Genomic DNA, 21341 nt, shown 5'->3' with positions numbered 1-21341 from the left:
TGCAAGTCCAACATTTTCTCTTTTTGTGAGCCCCAGGGATAAGCTGTCTCTGGCAGCATGCAGAAAGGAGTGAGCTCATCTGCAGCAGGGAGAGCGTCCCAACGTTCCTTTCAGTTTGATGGCAAAATGTGAACAAGGGGCTCTCCCCTCAAACTGTGCCCTCCAGCACATCAGACTGGAGGAAGGATGGGGGGGGAGGGGGAGGGAGTAATGCTCTGCGCTTGACTGCCCCCTAGAAGAGGAGGGAGAATGGGGAGAAACAACCTTGGGTTGGGCCCTTTCCCTCCCTGGGCTGGGCTGCTGTGGGGTTGGCTGCAGTAGGAGGAGGCCAGGATATTCCTGAATGAACAGCTCAGGCCCCCTGCCACTTGTCAGTGTCACTTCAGGCTGCAGCCAGTTTCTATAGCGACGGCACTGATCCAGGGCTCCAGAGTAGTAACAAAGCCTGTTCCCTGCTCTCAGACACTTGCTGCTGCTGAGGCTGAGGGAGGAGGAGGGAACCGTCTCCTGAAGAAACCCTGCCTGCAGCACTCAAAACAGGTACAGAGAGGCACCCAGTTCTATCTGCAGCCACCTCACCTTTCACTGCATCCCCATCCCCTGCACAGGGGGCTGACTATGTCTCTGGGTGGCATTGTGGGGTTGGGGCTCCCACAGCATCAAAGGGATTTAATGACTTACTGACAGTTTATTACTGCACCAGTGTCTCCCCTTGAAGGAGCAAGCAGCAGCCCCGCCTGAAGCAGCTCATTCACCAAAGAGCCTGATGCAAAGCCCCCTGCACACCCCTGCCCTCTCTCAGGATTATTTGGGAAGGAGGTGAGGAAATGGGTGTGATGGAGGGAGTGAGGGGGCTGAACTCTGCCTGGCTTTGCCACTGTGGAGAAAAACACATGAAAGAATAAAAGGAAGAAGGGAAAGGGAAGATTAATACACACAAATATTGATGTAGTGAGAGAAGAGGACAAGCAGATACGTAGATATTGTGGTAAAAGGCAAAAGAAGGAAAGTTGAGATTTTTGTCAAATCTCTTATTTTTGTTTTTGTTTTTCTGAAGTTCACTAGAAACTCAGTGCCAGTGATGAAGACTCGTCTGGAAGGAAGAGGGACAAAAGGCTTAGAGAGAAACAGACAGTTTCATGACTTTGCCTCAAGTGTGGGAGGAATAAAAATGGTTCAGTTTAATTGTGCAACTCCAGGGTTCACGGTGCTTGTTGAGGTCACTTTCTTCTGTTAGTCTGACAGGTTGACTTACTGTCCTGGCAACAACTTGAAAGATAAGCTTACAGAAAAATGATACTTTCAGGTTTCATTCCATTTTAGTTCCCTGATCTGCAACTGGTGAGCTTGGCTTTTCATTTCCAGTGGGGATGATATCTATATATTTAAAATAACATGCATGTTCATCAATGAAGTTCATATTTTGTTGCAAATGAAAAGAAAATGTTTTCCCTTGGGAGTTCTGTGTTATATCTCGTTCTATTCTGATTCTCGTTTTTAGGAAACGACTGGGTCTGATGATTTTGAAATGTATTGCCTGAGAAAAACAAGAAATGCTGAAGCATTGGGTTTAGGATTAATGAATCAAGAAATTGCTGCACACTGATGGGAGTAAACATACAATAAGTTACAGTTTGGTTTTATGTAAAATATGTTTGTTGCTCTCAAATTAAACCTTCACTAGAAAGTGGGGGAGGAGGAGTTGTGTGTGTTTGTTTTGTTTTGTTTGTTTGTTTTTAACCTCTTTCAGAAATGTGGTTAACTGTGGCAACCAAGGGTAGTCTGGACTGAGTTGCTAGGAGGGTTGGAATAGTAGGAAGGTGAATTTGCTTTTAATGCCAAACAGGATCAATAGGAAGGTCACTGACAAGGCAGTCTGTAGAAGTTTGCAATACAGTTAAATGCCTGTATTGTATTTGTACTGGGCTCATAAATAGAATTATTTTTCGGCATTGCTACTTATTTGCTTTGCAAGTAAATGTATTTAATAGAAGTTGAAAGAGCTATCTGACTGAAAACAACTCCCAATGATGACAAATAGGACCGGATCGTGCAAGGTCAGTCTAAGTAATTAGCTAGCAGTGTTCTATTGTGGGAAGTGGACTGAAATTATAGCAGTACATGTGTGCAGCCTGTCAGGTACTCGAAACATGTGTGGTCTTTGATGTAAACAGGAAAAGATGGGAGACTGTATATGAAAGAACCATGTACAGAGGTAGATTTGGCAGTAGAGATGATGATTGGCAATTAAGGATTGGAACTTGAAGTGTTATGGGGTATTCTGAGTATAATCACAGTGTCAAGATTTAAGACACAGGAAATAATGTAATATTCATCTTTCAGGATTTCAGTACCCTCATTAGCTAACTGTAGCCTAGGCGCTGATGAGTCTATGAGGTGAATATAGAAATTGTTACTCTTAAATGAAATAATTAACCTACCAATTTCACTTCACTGAGAGAGACTTGAGAATATTGAGCTAGGAAATATAAAGAAGAAATGGTGACATGAAAGCTCAACTTTCTTTAGCAGCTGTGAGCAAAAGCAGCAGATGCTTTGTATAAAGCTGAAATTGTCTTCTTTTGTAAGAAACAAATTACCTGATATTTAAAATTAATACATATTAAGCTATCTTAAGTAATTCTAAGGTGTATATCACTGTAGTATCTCTCATTTAAATCTTGCATGAAAAGACCTCAGAAGTATTGAGTAAAAAAACCCTAAAGTCCCAGTAGACTGGTTTACATAGTCTATGTGCAAAGGTTTACTCGATATTTAAAAAAAAAAAGTGTTTGCCTTTTTTGCCAAAGTGTCATAACAGTTGCTTTGTTGAAAGTCATATCCTTCTAAATGCCCTCTGTTTGCATGTAACACCAAGGAGCAAATCTGAATTTATTAAATGCATAGGAATAGCAACCTGAGGTTAGTTAGCACAATGGGAAATGGCATTTCTAGATCTTCCTCCAGGCTATGTGAAATTGAATGCATTTGTCAGGTAGTAAAAGGTCAATTGGGTACATTAATGACAAGGGGACTTCTGCTCCCTTTGTTTGCATGGCACCAGGTGAGAAAAACATTGGAACTTAACACAAATCCTACCTTAAACCCCCAAGTGAAAGCCCAAAATCTCTTACTGGTTATGCTGTCTATCAAATTACACGACAGAAATGGTTCCATGTAGAATATCTGCAAACTCCAAAAATGGGAGTGGTGTTAGATGAAATGTGAGAGGAGACAGAAGAGAAAAGCCAAAGTACTACACTGGTACCCTTAAAGAACAAGGTAATTTACCACAGAGAATATGGCTATATCATAACCTTCTATGTAAAGAGGTGCAGAAGAAGTTTAGACCACATCAGGACTGTGCAGAGTAAGCCATTTCATATCTTCCTGAGGTCCCTCATTCCACATAATATCTCAGGAATCAGGGGACAGGGCCCAAGAAGTCATATAGGAAGCCATGACAAGGAACTGCTAGTAGTGATACAGGGTCACCATAGGCATTGGCACACACCAGCAGCAGTTTCATACATACAGAGAGATACACAGCACTGGCACCCTGGAGACTGTGACTTCAGCCCTCCCAGCATTGTTGCTATGGAGTGCTGTGGGATCTAACTGTACAAGGTTCAGGAAATTCTCATGTGGTCTTTACACACTTTCTGAAGTGTTGCTGTACCTCCCCATTGTAAATTAATGTTCCAGCAGTAACATGCTATTGGCAGACATCTGCAGCTTAGTGTGGCATAATCATGTAATCATGACAGTGGATTTCCAAGCATAAAAAAGCAACTTGCAAATGATAGATATGTATAGGCTACATGTTAGACTACCGCAAAGAAGTCAGAAATGGTTCATGTATACATATGCTTTGTGCTTCAGCTCCATTTGCAGGCACATATAAAGATGTATAATGCTATGCATCTTCCCCAGCACATGAACTGTGACTTTTAAACCACTATATTGGATTTTCAAAGCCACATCATGGATGGTTTCTTATAACTTGTTTTTCCTGCAGATTGAATGGCATGATACACAGCAACTTAGGCATAATAAAAATGTGATAATTATGCATATGTACCTTTCCATTTTTTTTCTGGCCAAAAAAAGGAACATGAAGCTCTTATTTATTATACGGAGACTGGGACAGTTTTCTACCTTCTATTAATTCCCAGACAAAAATTATGCTAAAATGGAGTTAAAGTTTGGGAGTACATATCAATAGTTTAGAGTAATTTTGTAGCAATCCCTAAAGTTAAGGTTGCTCAACATTTTCCATTATAAGATCCTGTTTTACGTTGCTTATCTTTGCCAAATTCTAACCATTTGGGCTGCAATTTTCCATACCAGATGTCTGCCGCAGGCTGACTTTTTTGAAAATTTCAACAAAAACATTCCAGCCATTTCTCAGAACAAGGTTAGGAGAAAATAGATTGTTTGGTTTTTTCCATGTTAAAAATTGCTTACAGCCATTTTGTTGACATGCTCTGGTGCTTCTATGCAGGGACTTTAAATTTAGCAGGTGGTCATCTGTGTCAGGGATGTGCATTTTGCCAGTCTCGTGAAATTCTGCCCAAATTTGGCCATGTTATGAGCCTCTGAAAATCTCAGTTCACATTCAAGCTCAGTAGAGACTTGTTAGTTGTGCAGCTAAATTCTCTGAAGATTCCATCTCTGCTGAGCATGCTCCATCTCAGGGCTGCAAGGCTGAGTATGACTTTCCCTGCAATTGCTCCTCATGGCAGCCAGGGGCAGCTGTGGCGCCATGCACAGGAACCAGGCGCAGGGAGACTGTCTCTCCATTTCCTCAGTCCCCTCACGCCCCACTGGTGCCCAGGCAGTGAGGAGGAGGAGGAAGCAGAGGAGTGAAATGCAGAGAGGTGAGGAGCTGGTTCTGGAGGGTAGAGAGAAGGAAGACTAGGACAAGGGGGAGGAGAAGAGACTGAGATGGGGAGCTGAAGAGAGAAGGGGCTGGGACAAGGAGACAAAGGGGTGGTGGAGGGGGAGACTGGGACAAGAACAGGCTGGAGGAGCCAGGGACAGAAGGGTCTGTAACCACTAGATACACTCCCCAAAGAATCGAGAACCGAACCCAGGGTTCCTGAGTTTCAACATTTCTGTGCTGTCGCTCGGCAGGCATCTGTGAAACCCATATGGAAAATACGTGCTTTGTCCCTTTACTGGTTGGCCCACATTAACTACTCTGTTAGTTCAAGTGGCAGAGGTCTGTGCTGTGGATATCCTTAAATGTCCCAATCTTGCTGATGAACCAACCATGTATGAGTCAGTATGGTTCCACATGGTGGAATGTCCGGTGTTTTGTTTTTGTTTTTTTCCTAGTTTACTGTTTAAAAACCTAGGAAATTACCTTAAAAAAAACTGCATTAAAAATGTTTAGGTTGAAAAGTCAAGCTGTCAAAAGATAGGAATTGCCAAAATTAAGATTAAGTGGGCAGCGTGGGGATTATAATACTCATTTCCCTTTGTAACGCACTTTGAGACTACTCACGAAAAGTGCTGTTTAAGAGATAGGTATTATTATTGTTTATTATTTCCGACCATCACTTCTATCTAGGAGCTGGTGTGACTCCAATAAGATCAAATAACCCATCTTGATGCCCTAGATTTCCCTCAGTATAAAACATAAACACACTAATCGCTGGTACAAATTATCTTCACTACCATAAGACAAAAGTGGGAGAGAACATACCAGCAATGAACCACCTGCTTATTTTCACATCAGTCACTCAGACGCTATTGGGATGGATGGATAGATAGAGCCCAACACTGTAAGCCAATTTGGCAACTGGCAGATAGGTGTGCAAAACTAAGGATGCAGTCATAGTCCCTGAAAGTTCTCAGGAATGGTTTTCCAAGCATCACATCCATGTTTTCGGGATTAAACGTACACCAAATAGTTTGTATACAGTACCTATCTTCAGACAACATGACAGTAGTTAAGCATATGCTTAATTTTAGTGGGATTTAAGCATGTGCTTAAAGTTAAGAATGTGCTTATTTGATGTCTGGAAGGGGATCATGGAAACAACTCTCTCTCTCCAGACTGTAAGAGAGAGACATAACTGAGAATCGTCAGCATATTGATGACACAGTAGCCTATAATATCTCATAGACTTCTCCCTGTGGCTTTACAAAATGTACACATGGAAAAAGAGAGCTGACAAGATTAACCCCTCTGAGACTCCATAAGTGAGAATTCTCAGAGGAAAAAAATTGCCTGTTGAAATCCTCTGAGATCTTTCCAAAAGGAATGAGTGAACCCACCTTAAAGTGACTGTCTGCCCTTCCTAGGTCCTGCTGGTAAATTAAGGCGTGTTTTGAGCAATTGTATGTAAGTTCACCAGTGGTGTCCTGTGTATGTAAGCTGCAAACAGAATTTATCCCACTGTGTTTTGCTGTGGTTAAAGATCTGGCCACATTTCCATCTAAAGTCTCTTTTTCGGCAGATTATAGTAATACAACCAAACACATTTGCTTCAAACTGAAATGTGTGTTGGGGAGTGAGGGTAATTTGTCAGAATTTAAATTGTGGTTTCCATTAACATGCATTAATATTGTACTTCTTTACAATTAAAATTCTATTCAACCTTTTTTGTGTTACAGCAGTGCACATAAAGAGACTTGCTGATTTGCTTTTTGCATTCTTGTTGTTAAAAAGCTGGTGTGTGTGTTTGAGGAGGGTCTTTAAATCTTCAGACCATGTTGCAAATTGGGCCTTTTTTGTGCATTTTTCTTTTCAATTGCAATATATTCAAATTATTCATAATAGGAATTGACAATAGTACATGCCCTATAACCAGTTAAATACAAATAACCATATTAATATAATGATGCTGTGAATCATTACAATATTATATAAAGCGAGAGATTTTAACTTGCAGAAAGTCTACAAGACTTTCTCAAGACAGTTATGGTATTTTAAATCAAAATATACCTATTTACCAGATAGACTAGAGATATAGTTTACAATCTGAAATCTGTACACATAAGTACTAACTCATTTCACCCTTTTCACCCATTATATGCCTATAATCACTCAAGGCTGATAGGTAACTGCAGACAGTGTAACATAGTAGGTGTATTTAGATCAGTGGTTCTCAACCTGCAACCCAAGCAGCACACAGCTGCGGCCCTTGTGACATCCTCAGGGCCTACAAGTAGTATCTATTGTGACGTTCTGTGCCTTGGGAGAGCACCCTGTAACCCCCCATATTCCTCATCTGTATATAATTCTGATATGAGGGCTTCTCTATACTGGCACTTTAAAGCGCTGAAACTTTCTCGCTCAGGGGTGTAAAAAACACACCCCTGAGCACTGCAAGTTTCAGCGTTGTAAAGTGTCAGTGTAGACAGTGCCCCAGCGCTGGGAGCTACTCCCCTCGTGGAGGTGGGTTTTTAGAGCGCTGGGAGAGAGCTCTCCTAGTAGCTGGTGCTACGACTACACAGCCATGTTAAGGCGCTTCTGCGGCAGTGCTTTAACATTACTAGTGAAGACCTACCTTTACATATAAAGCATGCCTTGTAAGGTATCAGGGGAAAGGTTACAATTTGCTGAAAGTCATTTCTCTATTCATATATATATAATTAATGCATGTGAAGTTATGAGAATTGTGGTGTTTGGTTGTCACAGAGGGCTTGTCTACACTGGCAATTTACAGCGCTGCAACGTTCTCAGGATTGTGAAAAAACACACACACCCCGAGCACAGCAAGTTTCAGCTCTGTAAAGCAGCAGTGTAGACAGCACACCAGCGCTGGGAGCTGCGCTCCTCATGTGTCCTAGCCTTAATGTTTAAACATAGCTTCTCTTTTATTTAATAAATCCATGGGCATTCTTCCTGTCACTCTTGTTTGAAGTCTTAAATCAACATTTATATGAGGACATCCAGTCTTCTCTGAATGCAATGATTTTTGTTGCAGGGGGCGCGGGGAGTCTCTCCTTTTGGATATTGATTGTGGAATGGAGATAAGGAAGAATGGTTCCCAAAATACCAGGTGAAATTCAATAGCTAATAATATTGTATGCACACTCTACTCATAGACCAAAACCTCGCTAAACTTATCAACATGATATTCAGAGAAATACATCATGGCTCTCCCCAGTTTCTCTAGTATGCTTTCAGAAGAGTGGCATCAAGTGTATTATATGCTCCATCTTGGTTGGACAACCGTTAACAGGTCAAGATTTTTTTTCCCTTTCCTTTATGGGAATTTACCTAATGAGGAAAATCCTTCTTTCCCAGTGCCCTCCTTCAATGGACCCCAGACCCCGCCGGGTGGGGCTGTGCAGGCTTTAGCACACAGCTGGGCTGCAGCTGTGTGCTAACTGGGCCGCACACAGCCTGCAGGTTGAGAACCACTGGCACATACAAACACTGCACAGTGGCTTGTTAAAAAATTGTGTCTTGTAAGAACAGTCCCACGTTGGGGATAGTGCAGAGCTGTGCCATTCCTAAGGGAGCATCGGGAGACATTTTGCCTCAGAAAAGCAGGGGCCTGGATTCTAAGCTATGACCAAGGTATTCTCAGAACAGCTGAGAAGGTGGCATAAAGCTATCTTTGCTTCCACCAAGTCTGCAGTGTAAATCAGAGCAGTCTCAGGGTTGCTTTCTCTTAAGCCAGCTGTCTGTGGTTCTAAGGAGCTCCTGTTAGTGAGGGATTGTTGGCATTTTAGGATGCTAAGGTTACATTGCTCCACCAGAGCAGCACAACCCAGCCTTAGCTGACCTCAGGATGTGGTCCAAAATGCCTCCTGGGGTTCTCAGAAGCTATGCCCCATAATGAGATGCAACTTACAGCCCCTTATGCAGCAGTCCAAGGGCCAGCTCTGCTCCACCTCATCACCATTCTTCCTGCCCCCTGTCAGGAAGCAGTTCCTATGTTATAAGGGTCACACACTGAGAGTGGGAAAAGTTCCTTGCACCCTCCCGAGACTGTGCACCTCTGTAAGGCCCAGATGGGATCTGGCTTGATGCAGGAATTACTGGGTGGCATTCTATGGCCTGTCTTACAAAAGATTAGATAGTCACAATGGTTCCTTCTAGCCTCAAATACACGTCTCATTGAGAACTAGGGGTAAAGTTCAGAGTTTTACAAGTTTATTGGTTTTGAGTTATCTGAGTGCAAAAAAGAACCTGATGTGTTTCTTAACACTTAAAATCCCATTTGGCAATTTCTGATTTAGTAAACTTTCTACCTAAATAATTTAAGGCTGAAAAGAAACATGAGAAATTTCAGTCCAAGGGTACACTTTATTCAGGTTATAAATATTTGAAATCAGGTGCCTAGAATGTAAATATTTCCCCAGCCATAACCAGACCATTGCTAACTTAGAGCCATAAATGGTACAGGGCACATGTACCATTCACTTTTATAAAATGGTGGCAGCACCATAGTCCCTTATCCTGCATTCACAATCCTGTCTTGTTGGACACCCAGCTGTATTAGACTAACCCTGTGGGCTTGGAGTCACAAACAATATCTTTCATTCAGGAGTGTAGTAATCCAGTTGTACATAGAAACAAATCATGTCTCAGAATCATGCATGTCTGTCAATTCCATGACAAACCCAATAAGTTTTGTCTGAGGAAATATGATTTCCTCACAAAAGATAAAGGAGTTGCCATAAATCACATCTGCCACTCCATGGCTATCCATTTTTATTTAAGGTATTTTCTATGATAATAACCAAACCATTTGTCAGCTTGGTGGCCTAAAACCTAAGGAAGTGACCTCACCTGCCTAAAACATCTCATTTGTTTTCATAGGTGCCATTAACTATGGTTGGAAATTGAACCTTCTTGCTAGTGAGAGAGTCTTGTGAGGCTAGTGAGAGAGGAAATAGAATTGCCTGCTTTCTCCTGCATTCACTAACATTTCATCTAGGATGGTTTGCTGACAGCTCCAACTAAGGATTACCAAAGCCATCTTGTAATTTTCCCTCCTAAATCCTTGTCTGCTCAACCAGTCTCCATTACTGTCAACAACAAAGCAATTCCCAGGTTTGCAATGCAAAGATAAATTTCAACGCTTCCTTCTCCTTTTTCTCTTTACATCCAGGCTAGGATAAAATCCTGCCATTGCTCCCTCCACAACATATCTAAAATTCCCCCACCTTCCTATCTGTCCAATGTCTCAATCTCTTGTTTCAGAGTAGCAGCCGTGTTAGTCTGTATTCGCAAAAAGAAAAGGAGTACTTGTGGCACCTTAGAGACTAACAAATTTATTCCTTTATACTCTCTTCCACCTTGTCTCCTGTAACCCACTTGTCACCAGCTGACTTGATATCCACATTGCTTTCCTCCAGCATGTCCAAAACCCTGACATCTTCCTTAGCCATCTTACAAACCATGTTATCACCTCTCCCATCTTTGACTCACTCCATGGACTGGCTTGCATATCAAGGTCAAAGTAGTTTTCATCATATTCAAGGCCCTACATCTGGCCCTGCGTATATCTCTGACAGTTTCCTACTGAATTCATCCTGCCTCCCTCTACTCTGCAAATAATGCTAGCCTTGAAGCCGCCTTTCCTGAATTTCCTTCTCCCACACTCATGTCTATACCTTCTTTCATACCACTCCCTCCACACACGTGTTTGTAACCTCATCCCATCCACCAAACTCTCATCCTTTATCTCACTCTTTCAAACACACTTCTGTGAGAGCACCTTCAAGAAGTGAGTGAGTTCATTAAAATAACAAGATTTCATTGTTCATTAAACAATCCCAAAATGTGCATCTGCCCAAACTGAGCCACCATATAATTGTAACCCTTGTCCTCCTTCCCCCACATTGACTGTTTGTTCTCTTTTCATCACATCATCTCTAATATTAGACTGTAAGACCTTTGTTGCAGGGGCCTTGTCTTTTTACATATTTCTATAAATCCCTAAGTATATTTTGGGCACTATAAAGCAAATCATCATCATCATAAGAATTAATAATAACAATAATAATAATAATAATAATAATAGTGTACAAATATATAGCCATGGTCTGTGGCCACACTGATATTGTTTACTGTTGAAGTGTTCTGATCCAGACTGTGGGTAGAGTTATCCAGTACTTTTATGCTGACCCAAAAAACAGTATAAGAAATACAAAAATATGCTAAAATAATACTAGTGTGCGAACTAAAGCTGACGAACACCAAGAAACTTACATTTAAGGCTTATACTTTAATTTGAGATACCACTATTAGCTTAGGCATTATAGGGATCTCAGAAGCAGATCTTACAAAATGTCTTCAGTTACATGCATGGAGCCCATTTAACTCAATGGGGCTGAGTTCAGTGGCCTTGAACGGGTGCCACTGAGGGTAGAATTTGCCCCAGGAGTAAGGACACTGAGAATGGATTGAAAATCTTTCATTTGAATTCCCTTGATTTTTTTTCAGTAAAAATACAATTCTTATTGATGTTGTTTTAATCATTTATTGTATTAAATTTCATTTTCTGATAGTTGAATTAAAAGATTACCAAATAATATGTTTTAACCCTGCTATTGCCAGTGAATTGTACTTAGGTCTCTGTCAGACCCAACGGAGCAATTATTTCACATGGTACATTAATAGAATATATGAGACACTTCTTCTGCTACCATAATGGCCCTTTTGGACAGGATACAATGTCAGTGCAAGAGTATCAAATGCTTCATTCACCTACTGGATCAGGTCCATTAGACTTGATACTCTGCCAATAGCTGCCAGAATTCATGCATTCATAAACACTTACAGAGAGATCCTGTCTGCCCCTTTTGCACACCCTCTGGTATTAAAACAAGTGTATCATTTTGGGCATGCAAGTACATGCAGAGTTGTATGATGATGGTGTAATGACTAAAATGCCATTTCTTCATGATGATGTTCACAGAGTGGATGTAGATACAAGCACACCTGTTGCCAAGCTTTAATAACTTGACAATTTAAAAATGGTTTTCAATAACAGCATCATTCTCTACAGATTAACACCCGACATTTTTGTAAAATTTTTTTTTTAGTTTGCTTTTCTTATTGCCTCCCATTCAATCCAGTAGGACTTTTGCCTGAGTGAGAACTACAGGATTGTCTACTGCATCTTTGAATACATGAGCCAAAAAGAGTTTTAAAGCTACAAACCAAAATATTTCTGAGGGTTTGAGCCTGCAGGCTTTACAGGCACTGTCCCCTCTCACCCAGGAAGTGAACGTGGAGTTTTACCTCCATATGGTTTGCAGATAGGGCCCTTTGGAAAAAATGCCCATACTCATACATTACATTTCTCATGCAACATTCCAAGCAAATGTAAATGAAATTAACTAAGTTATGAATCCCTAAAAATAAGATTTGTTAACATACCTTTAGAAATATATAATGAAAGCAACAGAATGGAACAGTAGACCTTGTTTCAATGCAACCTATCTATGAGACTGGCCAAAAAAAAACCCCATTAACACGATATTCCACCATTGTTATAACATTTATTTACTTTGACGTCACTATTGGTGTTCTGTTTTTTAAAGACAAAAATAGGCAAGATTTGCTAACATGACATTGGCTAAAGTTACGTTGGTTTCAACTGAATTACTCTGGATTCACACTGGTCTAACTGAGATCAGGGGCTGGCTTGCAATATCTAGAGCAGGGGTGGCCAACCTGTGGCTCCGGAGCCGCATGCGGCTCTTCAGAGGTTAGTATGCGGCTCCTTGCATAGGTGATGACTCTGAGGCTGGAACTACAGATGCTAACTTTCCAGTGAGCTGTGGGGTGCTCACTGCTCAACCCCATGCCCTGCTTCAGGTCCTGCCACCATTCCACCCCTTCCCCCAAGGCCCTGGTGCCTTCCCCCGAGCCTGCCATGCCCTCGCTCCTCCCCCCTCCCCACCAGAACCTCCTGCGCACTGCAAAACAGTTGATTGCGGTGGGCGGGAGGCATGGGGAGGGAAGGGGAGGGACTGATTGATGGGGCTGCTGGTGGGCGGGAGGTGCTCGGGGCTAGAGGGGGGTAGCAGATGGGGGGCTGCTAACAGATTACTGTGGCTCTTTGGCAATGTTCATTGGTAAATTCTGGCTCCTTCTCAGGCTCAGGTTGGCCACCCCGATCTAGAGGTTCTGTTGACATAGCATTATGCCCCAGTTCAGGGCCATCCCTAGCTGTTTTGGTGCCCTTCGCAGCCCCCAGGCCTCCACGGGGAAGGAACCACCCCCCAGCACTTGCTGGCGGCGTGGCTGGAAGCCAGGGGAGTGGAGCAGGCTGGGGCCGGGTCGCTCCACTTACCACGCGGTGAGTGCAGGGTTGGGTCTGGCTGCAATCTTCAGGAGAGTGGGGGCGGGGCTGGGGTAGAGTAGGGGCAGGAAGAGGTGGGTCTGGGGCAGGGGCCTGGGGAAGAGCCGGAGCAGGGGCTGGAACAGGATGCGGCTGTGCAGGGCACCAGGAAATTTGGTGCTTTGCATACGGGTAAGGATGGCCCTGCCCCAGTTCCATTTTTGTAATCTAAGTGTTTTTAACCATTTCACCCTTTTACTCAGTGGCGTAAGAATTATTTACAGATGTATTATACCATAAATTGCATCACTAAAAGTGGTGTTCAGTACTGTTTTTATTTTGTGCAGTTTGGCAGGGATAATTGGAAGCTAGAGGTTTGGTCACAGGTGGCATGATATCCTCTGGCTAAAACATAATCACTTCTTGATATAGAGAAGGAATACCTCATTAACAGGGTGAACCTTCCTTTTGGACAGGCTGAAAAAAGTCAGAAAATTCAATCTGTATCATTGTGGGGAAGGAATTTCACCAGGTGGGATTATCTTGCAGACCTTTTTCAGACCACTTCCTATTCAATTCAGTGGAACTTTTGCCTGAGTGAGGACTACAGGATTAGCCATTGCACATCTGGATACGTAAACTAAGGTTCTATTTGGTGCATAGTTCAATCTCGGAAATGTGTCAATAGGATAGTTGTTGCATAAAGGTAGCACTATTAGCATTTGCAACAAGAGTCTTTTCTTCAGAAAAATCTGTTCGATTTTCCCCCTTACTATGGAAATCTTTTAAAAAGATAACCTTATTGAAGAAAACAGTCATTCCCTTTTACAGGTGTCATAAAAGTAACCTGTCTGATCATAGGTATTTTGGTTTAGTGTGTGGAAACTGTGGCCACTGCTCTCTGAATGCCTCTCTGGAGGGGGCAATAGCTGGTAGATCTATATAGCATAGATCCACTAGCACTGAATTTGCTTGCTCTTCCCCCGGCTCACCTGTGTCCCATCCCCCTCCCATTTATACAGCAGTGTGCAAGAGATCCTGCAGAATTGGGCTCTGTTAGAAACTCATGGAAGTTAATGTTACTGAAAGTTTCCACTTGCAGACTTTGTTACCTCTATTAGAGGGGTCATTATAGAGGGACACACTGTTGCATGGCTGGAGGTATGGGTCTAAGAGAATTACAAAAACCTTTGGGGAAGGATCTGCAGTGTCTTCTATTGTGAAGCCATATCTATTGTGTAGTGTCACTGCCTCGCCTTTCTAAGGGAAGAATATGGCTGACCAGCACAGTTCACAAATCTACATGAGGGGAGGGGAATATATGGACCCTGAAGATGACAGTCTCAATTTTATGTCTTTACCCATCCTCTGAGCCATCCAGGTCAATTTGAGACGTGTCTGGGTATGGAAACTTGTAGAGTGAAAGATAAAACTTCTGCGGTCTTCTCAGATATCTTCTATCGCTTTTCTAAAAGCACTTTTTTGTTCCTCTCCATGGCTCGTGTAACACCATGGACTGCTTACAGATCTGGTGCTAAGCAGGCAAACACAAGTGCAACTGATAGGCAGCAGTTGTAGCAAAACCTCAACTTGATAGAAAGTGATGATCTGCTGGACAATGTTAAATAACTTCTGTTGAACCTATCTCTGTTGCAAGTAACTCATAATTCACTTAATAGAAGAGTGGTGGGAGTGGCTCTACTGAAGGAGAGAATATGGGGGAGGATGCTGAGAAACCCTGCGTTAGTCTTGTTGTGAGCAGTCCAATCTAGAGAGATCGCTTGGGCTGGATTTTATGTTTCATTGTGAGCTCCTTTTGTCAATAAAACCAAACCCCAGGACAAGGATATATTTTAATACACTACAACTTGTGTGCACAGTGTTTGGAGACATGTGAAGAAACCATGGATTCACAGTGGATGAAATGCAGCCCTATGTATTAACCCCCTGGCACTTCAGAGAAGGGACTTTTACCTCATAAATATATGCAAATTGCAAGCATTCAGCACACGGAAAGAGAGTGCATTAGGAAATATATAAATCATCCTGGAACGTTTGGTCCGTCAAGTTACTGAGCTGGCTGATCATTCGCTCATCACTTTTTGGAAAAGATATCAGACGCAGTGGAGTGTTCAGGAGACCATTCCATTCAACAGCTCAGAGCAGTCAGGGTGAAGGTGGTTTTGCTTTATTAAAACCATTATATTCTTTAATTATTTTTAAAGAAATATTAATTATACTCTTTAATGTAACTTTAATCTTAATGTTTCTTTGCCTGTCAAAGTGTCTTCTCATTCTTAATTTGGATCAGGCAAGAATTATCCTTCATTATCCTGCTTCATTCTTTTCTTCTCTGCCAAACTGTTCTTTTGTGACACTCTAAAAGGAAAAGTGACATTGCTGGGAGTGCTCATTAAGAAAATAATATGTTGCTAAGGAGATTTATGTCCATATTAGAGTGAAATCTAGAATTTTTGATGGTTCTAATTTGTATTCTTCTTGCATTGTACAGCATCTAACCATGAATGCAATTAACTAGGCACTTAACTAAAACCCAGTGTACTGTGTGACAAATAATATATCAGGTCTCAAACAATACGTGGTAGAACAGCTAACTAAGCAAGTGTAAGAACTCTTATGTGATCCTGCTTTATGACAGTTTATTTTACTTTATGTTCCCTTTATCTAAACTTTCTAGTTAGACTGCTGGGCAGGCCATATGGAGAAATTTCTGAGACAGTGATATGCCTTAGTGATTTTTGTGTTTTTAAATATGTTTAAGTGGTAAAACACACTTTAAATATTTGAAATTAGTTTACCATTTCAAGTGTAGCAGTATGCAAATGACAGAAAAGGGCCATGGCTGTGGTGAAGGCAAAGAAAACTTTCATACCTACTCCATAGAGTCCACAAAGTCCTGACTAGTAGAACTATTTTGGGTGGAGAACAATCTAGGGAACCCAGGTTATCCTTGCCCAAAAACAGAACCAGGTGATTCTCACTGCAAGACTTTTTCTATCTACTTTGCAGACAAGAATGATCAGATTTTATTGGATTGGCTGTCTCTGTGGTAGCAAATCCTTTTGGGTGGGGACGGGGGTGAGGGAAGTACATCATCTCTGAGTTTTGAGAGGTTACACATGCTGAGAGATAAATCTTCAGATACACTGGAGCACTTGCCACTTTTCTGCTCCTCTCACCTAATCCTGGGCGGATATTCAGGCCTGAATATGCTCCCAGCATTACTAAGGCCATGTCCATGCTACAAGGACTATAGCAGCATAGCTATGTTGGCATAGTACTATAGTGTAGATGCAGCACAGCCTACAGTGATGGAAGGGGGGGGAGGTTTCTGTCACTGTAGGAACACCACTTCTCCAAGCAACAGTAACTAGGTCAATGGAAGCATTCTTCTGTCAACCTACCTGCATCTACACCAGGATTTAGGTAGGTATAGCACTCATGGGTGTGGATTTTTCACCCATCTGAGCACCATAGCTATGTCAGCCTATGGTTTAAGTATAGACCAGGCCTAAGAGTAGCCTCAGGCTGCTCCAAGTTGTTCTGGCTAGTAAAAGGTTCCCTAGAGGCCATTATGCCCTCAAAGTCTGCTAGAGCACAGCATATCCCAACCACAAACCCCCTGCATAGCCCCAATATACTCCTTATGCTAGGGGATCTTTGGAATGACATAGAGCTAGCATACCTAGCCGCCTCAGCTGCACACTTAGGAGCAGTGAAAGGCTGAGAATCTGATTCTTGGTGCTAGATGTGCTGGTTTCTTGGCCTGAAACCTATGAGCTAGTAGACTCAGGCTCCGTATGGCTTCCTCTGAAGGAGGTATTGGGTATACTACTGGTTAAGATTTCCTTCCTGAAAGAAATCATTGCCAAGGATCCACTTTTTCACAAGTGACTGTTAGGTTCATGTTTAAGAAGCCGTCCCTTCATATCAGTTTTGCCAACTACTGCTGTATTTCTAATCTTCCTCATTTGAGCCAGGTTACTGAGAAGATTGTAGTGGAACAATTTTGAAACCTTTTAAACTATTTTTAATCTCAATCTGACATGTAGACTGCACTAGTTTAACCAATTGATTGTCTCCTTTGGGCTATTTTAGATCACTAAGCAACCTTCAGTACCACTGACCATTAGGTTTGCTGATATTGGCAGTGGTGGACCATGTAGTGTCAATAGTTAAAAGTACCCCTTTTCATCTGCATTGGCTAAATAATTTCAACCACTTCTCTGTATTGCAGGCATGCCCACAATTATCCAAGCTTTTATGACCTCCATATTCTTTGGTTGCAATATGCACTTCTTGGGGGTACCTTTTTGAAGACCTGTTGGAAGCTACGGTTGGCTAGAGTGTGGGGGCTTCCTGCTTGCTCAGTGATGTCAGTGCAGTTTAACTGGGAATATATGGCACCTGTTTTCTGAAGTCTGGGTATCAATTCCCTTTGGAGTGCAGTAAAGGTCTGGATTTTGCTCTATATATGCTCTGTCATTGGGCCAAATTGTGATGCAACCGCTCAGCAGATGCAGTGCAGAGGGAGCTCTGCAGCTCACCATGGTGGTGGTACTGGCACCCAGGGCATGGGAGGGATGTTTGAGAGCATCCACAGAGACAATGCATGGAATCCCTAAGGGCTGTAAATGTAATCTGAGATGCCTCTCCACTGCCATATTAGCCATGGCTTCATTAGAAATGACTTTGGGGGAGGTGTTGTCTCCCCCAGTGAAGAGAAGAGTTTCATTGGCTGACAGAAGGGGAGACAATAAAGTGGTCCCCTTCCTTCTTCCCACTTTCCACCAGAGTCAGCCAACACTATGAAATACCTACTCTCCCATCTATGACTGCAATCAGTAAAGTGGAGAGCAGCAAAGTCTCCCCCAAGAACCCAATCCCTTCTCATCCACAAGCACTTTGGGGAGACGTTCTGAGCTCACCCCATCTAGTGGGTGTTCCCCGTCTCTTCCACAGTAAACTGTCTGGCCAGCCTCCTCAGTGTACTGGAACTGCTTGTGTCTCTAGGACCTATCCAGGTGAGTAAGGGTTTGCAAGATCGAGCCATGATCTGACTGTCCCTCATCCAGTTCCAGGGAAGCCCTAGAATTAAATACTCCAACAGGAATATCACATTATCAGTCCTAATCTAAATAACGTCAACAACACTAAACTGTCGGTTCTAGTTGTAATAAACTGAAAGGGGACTGCATGTCTGTATGTTCTGGCATGGCATGAAAGTTTCTTAACAGCCCACCATCAGTTTCCTTGCTGAACATTTGTGGTCTGTGTATTACCACTATATACACAAGTTCAGTCTGTGAAGATTCTGCCCTTCACTTGACCTAGAGAGCATTGTATCCATTAGCAATAACTTTACTGCTTAAGTTAAAGGATTGTCTCCTGTTGCTGTCAATACAATATTCGCTTTCATTGACAACCCACAACTGGGACAAGACCAGCACATTTCATTGCTAAGTACCATATTAAGTCTCAATAATGCAATTTCAGTCCTCTTGAAGACTGAGAAGTCCTATTCCGGCATTAATTTGATTTAAGCAAGTCACAGCAACACTCCAGCAGTCGTGGGGCTGGTGAGGCCACACTTTATAGCACTTTGATGGCATCATACTAATTTATAGCAGTTACAAGGAAGTCCCAAAATTGCTTTTCTAACACTTGCGTTCCTATTGTTTAAAAGGAATCTGTATTCAGTTCCCAGTCGCATTACACATAAAAGTCCATTGCAATAGATTCTGTTGCACATTTGAGGTAAGCACAGACTGCAGCTGGGAAAATCATTTGTACCAAGCAATTTATTCAACCAGTTTCTCCTCTTTTTCTGTTTAAATCTCTGCAAACAGATTGAAGTTTTGTCTCATTTATCTGTTGTTCCAAATTATTCAAAGAATAATTTCTGCAAATATTTTTTTTTCTGTAGCTTGTTTGCAAGTGGTTTATTTGGTATCTGCAATCCAAGTGGTTTTGATTGAAAACATAGAGCATATGACATATTTCTGTTCCAGGACTTGATTAGTTTAACTCTTAGAATCAGGTTTCTAGTATGAATGTTGGTATTTCCCTTTCTGTGCATACCCTGCAATGTTCACCTAAAATGTGCCATTTTTGTGATCATTCCTGCCAATAAACTCATACACTAGAGCATTCACATAAAACAAATAAAGGGGCATGAACTCCACTGAAGTAAATTCATTAAAAAATTTAAATTTCTATATTGCACAGCAAGAGAAATTGGGATAGGTCCCTACAGGACAGGAGTGGAGGACAGGAGTGGACTTCAGAAGTTTCACCAATGGAAAAGTTAGCTTATAGATTGAGAAATTACCACAACACTTCTTGTGGAATCCTTGACTAGCTATAATGGTATTTTTGTTTATGTTGCAGTAATGCCTAGGAGCCCTAGGTATGGACCAGGACCCCAGTGCACTAGGCACTGTACAAACACAGAGCAAAAAGTCCCTGCATTGTACTTCCCATGGGCCTATGTGGAAAGCCATGGGAGGGGATTTTTTTATGTGAAAATCCTTCACAGAAATTATCCCCCATTGTCCTGCTGTGGGGAAGTGGGTGGGTCCTCCTATTTTGGAAAAGTCGATCCCATTCATGTGGAAGCCCTGTATCCATACAGTTACTCTGGTTCCTAATGGCCACTGCCCCAGCCCAGGTCCCATGGGAACTGCACTGACAGGGATTCCCTCTGGCCATGGTTCCCTCCAAGCTCCTTGTTGGAGACTGTGGAAATATTAACACAGCCTAGAGCTTTATTAATTTTGCTATGCAAGTTCCATAGGGCTACATGAGCATCCTACCCCAAACCCTTTATTTTCCCAGCTCACCTCCCTCCCCTCACTTTTCTTGTGTGGATCCCTGACTGTGCAGAGAGGGTCCTGCAAGGTCTGGGATGAGATGGGGGAAGGTGAGGTAGGAAACAGTGCTTCCGAAGGGCTATAGCGCCCCTTCCACACAGAGGAAGAGAAATCTGCATGTGGAGGACCCCTCTATGTGCAGATGCTGGGGAAACAATCTAGACCTCTGTTTATGAAACTGAAATTCTGCTATACAGAGCAGGAATTGCTATGATACTCCTTGTAGACTATTTTCAATCATGAAAGGCTCAAATAAACATTCAAATGAATGTTCACAGATACTTTTTTGCAGTATTCACCAAGTTCAAGGGAGGACACAGGTTCTAATTACCTCATCCTTTATGTAAAAATACAGCCAGAATTTTTCCATTTCATTATTTGTGAAAACTATCAAGGCAGGGGAAATATGCCTTTGAAAATCAGATGAAAATGAAGCTTGCTGGGGTGGCATAATTGCCAGCAAGGGCTCTCACAAATTAAGTAAACATCAAGAAAATTTGAAGCATAAAGCAAACTTACTGGATTGTTGCTATATTTGCTTTTTTCCCCCCTTGGGTACAAAGCATGTCCAGTGGATTGTTCCCATATGAGTACAAACATCTGCACGATGACTAATGTAGTCACGGGCAAACTTAGCCTCTTCACGATTTTTACATTTGTGTGATCACTCAAACACCAGGAAGACCACAATGCAGGCATGCTTCTTAGCTTTATCCTATGATTAGTAAGTAGCAGAATTTAATGATATTTTTTTTCTCTCAACATCTGGATTTTTAATTTATTAGTGTCCTTTTTAGCATATTTGTGAGAATTATAAACTAGATCCCGTTCTCAGTTCCATCAATACAATTCCATTTGTACTAAAGTTAACTGAGAGGGGAATGTCACATTTTTGGTAAACAAAATGCAAAAAATGTATATATTTTATCCCAACACTTATTTTTTAAATATGCTTTCCACGTAAACTGAAGTTCAGGTCTTACATGTTAATATACCTAGAGAGTTTGATTATATGTTTCTCAGATGACCCCTGAAGTTATGGAGATTGCATAGCACATCAATCAGGACAGAGTTTGGTTCAGATTTTCGCCAGAAGGGCTTGTTGATGGAAGGTAAGGACTGAGAGGGTTGCTTCATGTGTGAATGTTCGTATCTGAAGTAGGTTGTTCTGCCACTTATGAATTGT

At 41.9% G+C, this 21341-nt stretch overlaps 1 protein-coding gene across 1 annotated transcript in view; it reads left to right on the top strand.

The window, feature by feature from the left end:
- The first annotated feature begins 422 nt into the window (after positions 1 to 422).
- The window catches only part of RNF182 (ring finger protein 182), a 34080-nt gene continuing 13161 nt past the window's right edge, over positions 423 to 21341 (top strand). Inside the window, exon 1 of the mRNA XM_043538811.1 lies at positions 423 to 540. The gene's annotated coding sequence lies outside the window, so the exon portion shown is untranslated. The remainder of the gene's footprint in view (positions 541 to 21341) is intronic.

This window comes from Chelonia mydas, chromosome 2, assembly GCF_015237465.2.
Source record: "Chelonia mydas isolate rCheMyd1 chromosome 2, rCheMyd1.pri.v2, whole genome shotgun sequence".
NCBI lineage: Eukaryota > Metazoa > Chordata > Testudines > Cheloniidae > Chelonia > Chelonia mydas.
This window is presented reverse-complemented; position numbering and strand designations above follow the sequence as displayed.